The sequence below is a fragment of the Ailuropoda melanoleuca genome, unplaced genomic scaffold, assembly GCF_002007445.2.
Source record: "Ailuropoda melanoleuca isolate Jingjing unplaced genomic scaffold, ASM200744v2 unplaced-scaffold8013, whole genome shotgun sequence".
In the NCBI taxonomy this organism is placed as follows: domain Eukaryota; kingdom Metazoa; phylum Chordata; class Mammalia; order Carnivora; family Ursidae; genus Ailuropoda; species Ailuropoda melanoleuca.
Window position 1 is genome coordinate 1 of NW_023253341.1, and position 4,775 is coordinate 4,775.

Genomic DNA, 4,775 nt, shown 5'->3' on the forward strand with positions numbered 1-4,775 from the left:
AAAAGTTTTGAAACTACATAAGGCGATGGGTGTTAACTAGACTTACCATGATGATCACTTCACAATTTTACAAATAATGAATCGTTACATCATATGCCTGAAACTAATATCATGTTATATGTCAATTATATCTCAATTTTAAAAAGCAATAAAAAAATAGATGGGGCACCTGTGTGGCTCAGGTGGTTAAGCGTCCGACTCTTGATTTTGGCCCAGGCCGTGATCTCAGGGTTTTGAGATCAAGCCCTGCCTCGGGTTCCATGCTCATGCGGAGTAGGCTTGAGATTCTCTCTCCCTCTGCCCCTCCCACTTGTGTGTACTCTCTCTCTCAAATAAATAAATATTTTTCTCAAATAAATAAATAAATAAAATCTTTAAAAAATATTTATTTATTTGAGAGAGAGAGCACAGAGGGAGAAGCAGACTGCCCACTGAGCAGGGAGCCCGATGCGGGGTTCGATCCCAGGACCCTGAAATCATGACCTGAGCCGAAAGCAGATGCTTAACCAACTGAGCCACTCAGGTGCCCCAATAAATAAATATTTTTTTTAAAAAAATAGAAAAATACACATGTGCATCCTTTTGGGGGGATATGCAACAACGTATGAATCCCAGCTGTCTCTGAGTTGTGGAAACTATGAGTGATTCACTTTTTATTGACACTTTTGCACGTTCTCTACATTTCTAACACATCTCATGTATTTTTAAAATCAGAAAAACTAAAGTTGTGTTTTTGTTTGTTTGTCTGGTCCTCTCCTGCCAGATAGAGATGTGAGGAGGGCCCGAGGTACTCACAGGCGCTTCATCGCCGGGCCCCAGCACACAGAGGCTTGCTTTCAGGTAACCTCTGGCCCCAGCAGAGAAATCGTCAGGGTCCGAGAGGAGAAGCCATTTCCTCAGATAGGCGTGTCCTAAGAGAGACAACACACATTGGCAATGGCAGAATTGGAAGGACCCAAGTCTGCAACCACATCCAGAGCCTGGGGCCAACCACATGTGGGTGAGATGAGGGATTTATTCACAGGGACACGGGGGACAGACATTGAGTGTTCATGTGGGCCCACGTCAGAAATGTCAACAGAAACACCAAGAAGAGGCTGCCAAAGTCAGACCCCAGGCCATTTACTTCCCTCTCAGGAAGTGCCCAGACCAGCCAGGGTGTGAAGAAATCCAAGCTTATTATCGAAATGGCCCGTCCTTGTCAGAAGGGACCTCGTTTTCAACAACCCTTGCTTGGGGCCTTCCAGATTTAGCATCTCTGACTGGGCCAGCCGAGGCCCAGGTGAAGATTTGATCTCCCTGAGGGCCTGGTTTAGTTGGAAGATGGAAGCCTGCAGCTCTCATCTCCAGGATCAGACTCTATCTCTAAATTCTAAAACCCCCAAGGAAAAAAGGTGATCGTCCCAAATGGCTGTCCCCAACAGCCTCCAGAGCCAAAATGCAAGGATATGACCAAAGTGATGAGGACGTGACTCACGGGGCTCTCTGTAGATGGTACCCACGTCCATCTGAAATCAAACCGAGAAACACAAGTCAAACACTTGCCCTTAGAGCGTTAAATGAATTATGGTACATTATGCCATCACATTAAAAATCATGCTTTGAAGATCATCTGGAGACATGGGGAAATGCTTATCAGCTGACATTACATGGAAAAAAGAGCAGAGTCCATGTTGATCAAAGTTTGGTAAGGTTTATCTGTGCATAGGGAAGAAAGAGCAAAACAAACACAACAAAATAGTAACAGTGCTCTCTCTGGCTGGTAGATTAAGGTGGTAGATTTATTTTATTTTTTTATTTTTTCTTTCCTGTATTTTATAATTTTCTATAAGAATTCATAGATCAGCGGGACATTGATGGTCAGGGAGGTTGTGCATGGGGCAGCTGGAGGCGCAGGAAAACTCTGTACTTCCCACTTGAGTTTGCTATGAATCTATAACTGCTCTAAAAAATTCTTTTTGATCATGGATTACTTGTATAATGAGAAAAAAAGAAAATAATTTTTTACCTCCACCTCTGGGTTCTCAGACCAAGAGCATGCTTCAAAGATCAGAGACTCAAGACATAGAACCCCATTTATTACAGAATGACCCAGGTTCGATCCCACTCTTTTTAAAACTGCTTCTCCAGGAAAATTGACTTTGTTTTCTATCTTGTGACTACTTCCCAGAGAAGAGGCCATAGTTTATTTGGATAGCAAGGGGAGGTTAAAATAAGCCTGTACCCCTTCTTTCCATTTGATCATTGCCTAAAGATTCGAAAATGAGAAAATCAGTGAGAACTGCATTCCTGAAGGTCTCCACTCCTAGCTGCCTTTGCTTTCTGAGCCCTGCTGATGCCTCCCTGTGAGCTGAGCGCTCGTCAGTCCGTGGTTCTCCAAAGTGCACTCTTCACTTCTGCACTGTCTGGACAAATGGGGGGGCGGGGAGCAGGCTCCCCCATCTCCCCTGTGTCGCACCCTCATCCCCTTGGACTCCACGTCTGGTCCCCACTCCCAAGCCAGAGTGAGGGTGCATGCAGGGCGCAGAGCACCACTGTCACGCTGGTCCGAAGCGGAATTAGGAGGAGGGCTGCCTAACCGCCAATTGCACTGCCTGCCCAGTTGTAAGGACAAATATGAATCAGAAGTAAGAGGCTCAATTCCCCGTTGGACATAAGGGAAGGGATTTTCCTCTCCGCCCTGTCTGTCGGGTCCTTTACCTTAGAAACCTTGTAAATGTAAGTGCTTTCTCTGCTTTTTCTGTGGGAAGGAAGGGGCCTGCTTTTGGCAGAGGCCTGGCTCCACGTTGTAAAACAACCCTCATCACAAAAATGCAAGCTTTTGTGTTTTTTCCTCCAGAGAAAGTCAGTTAGCTAACACTGATGGTCAACCCAATTCCCAGGTCTCCAGGATGAATGGCGTGTGGCCCAGAGCGCTGTCAGTCGTCTGCCTTGAGGACTCGTTATCCTGAGAACAAGTACCGGGTGGGTTGTATCTGCTCGGCGGTGCACAGGATTTCTTGCAGCCTCTACAATCTCCTAGTGGATCGCCTGCCATGTGCCTCACCTTCTAGACTGAAACTTACTCAATAAAAATCTGCTCTTTCTCTACGACCTTTGTGGAGAGGGTTTCTGAGTTTGGAGAAGATTTTGTCTTTTTTTTTTCTTTAACTGCATTTCCCCAACACAGACCGAGAGGAACAGGACCCCCGAAGCACCAGCCTCTGCACGTTATGTACAGAGTCTCCACTAACGTGAACTGGTGAGAACTAACGGCTCTCAAAGAAAATACATAATTACCCGGAATTCCCCAATGAGAGCGTCTGTCCGGAGAGAACGGGAGTCTACCACCTGCGGGAGGAAGAGAAGTTAAAACTCTCATTTACAAGGAAATGTTGGCCCGGACAGGACCCAACACAACAACTCTTCCCTCCCAGACAGTAACAGCCAACACTCAGAGCACTCGCTCTGTTCCAGAGACCGTTCTGAGCAATGGTAACACTCACATGAACCCCCTGAGTACTCAGGTACTATTATTATGCCCATTTTACAGATGAAGGAACAGAGGCACAGAGAGACTACAGGACATGTACAGCATCACACAACCCCTAAACGGCAGAGGCAGGACCCCCAGAACCCAGACAGTGGCTCCAGAGCCCACACCCTCAACAACTAAGCTATCCCACCTTTCAGAAGGAAGGCCGAAAGAGAAGAAAAAAAAAAGCTGAGGCCCAAAGAAAGAAAATCCTGGCCAGAAACAGACACATGGGCAAACAAAATAAAATGAGTATCAGGGTCCACTGAAAGAATGATTTCAGACCCCTGACCTGTGACCCCTGTGGGGGTGCTGGGCAGTGGGGGTTCCCCACTTGGCTGTTGCCTCTATCTGAGCTGCTGAAGGCATTTCTGTGACCAGCAGAGCTCGGCGGTGAGCTGTTCCCCATCACCCGTGCCCCGGGCCACATGGCTCCTTCCTCACACTCACTCACACTCACACCGATAGGCATGCACACACATGCACGCTGATACGCACACATACACACATGCACGGTATGCACGCAAGGGTACACGTAACCCCAGAGAACACCGATTGCTGAGACGTACCGTGATAAAGATGGGCTCGTCAAACAGCTCCGAGGGAGAGTCAAACACATTGAAGAAGAGAGTCTGTGGTTCAGGGCAAAAGGGAAACAGATGAGAGCCTGCCGACCCCGGGGGGCTGAGGAGAGGGTCGGCCGCCGCCCGCAGCCTTCAGGTCCTGTCCACCCAGAAGTGTGGACTGAGCTCAGCCCAACAATGAGCTCTGGGGATTCCGCAAGTTCTGGGCTGTTCCACCCTTGACCTCATGGAGGTTGTCATCTCAGGGACAGGGCAGGTGGCTGGCCCTCCGGCTAGAACCCTCCCTCCAGGTCCTCCCATAACCTACTGAGGACCCAGCATATCTCTCAATACAAAAACCGAATGGATTATCAGGTGTCTGCTGGGCATTCCCAATTGGGATGGGCCACTGTGGTCCCTGTCCTAATATCCAGCATCTCCCACCTCGTTGAAGAGTGGGCTGTTTCCCTTGTGGATCCGTGTCCTCTTGGTCTGCCCGGCAGCCGTGACTTTGACCACAGGCTTGATATTCACCCCTGGCAGCTGGCGCCCCTCGATCACTTGCACCCTGATCTGAAAGCCAAGAGGAAGCAAGAGCAGGAGGAAGGGGGAAGTAGTCAGGCCCCAAGAGAGTCAGAGATCTCAGGGACCATTCTCACTGCCGGCTTCTCGGGAAGGGTATTAAAAGGTATTAGGAA

General features: G+C 48.3%; 1 long non-coding RNA gene across 1 annotated transcript; it reads right to left on the reverse strand.

The window, feature by feature from the left end:
* Positions 1-651: 651 nt before the first annotated feature.
* On the reverse strand, positions 652-4,702 carry LOC117800796. The gene is made up of 5 exons (XR_004623173.1): positions 4,522-4,702; positions 4,084-4,146; positions 3,280-3,330; positions 1,478-1,508; positions 652-911 (listed from the first exon to the last, which is right to left on the reverse strand). It is a non-coding gene; the product is annotated as an uncharacterized LOC117800796 (long non-coding RNA).
* Between the last annotated feature and the right edge of the window lie 73 nt (positions 4,703-4,775).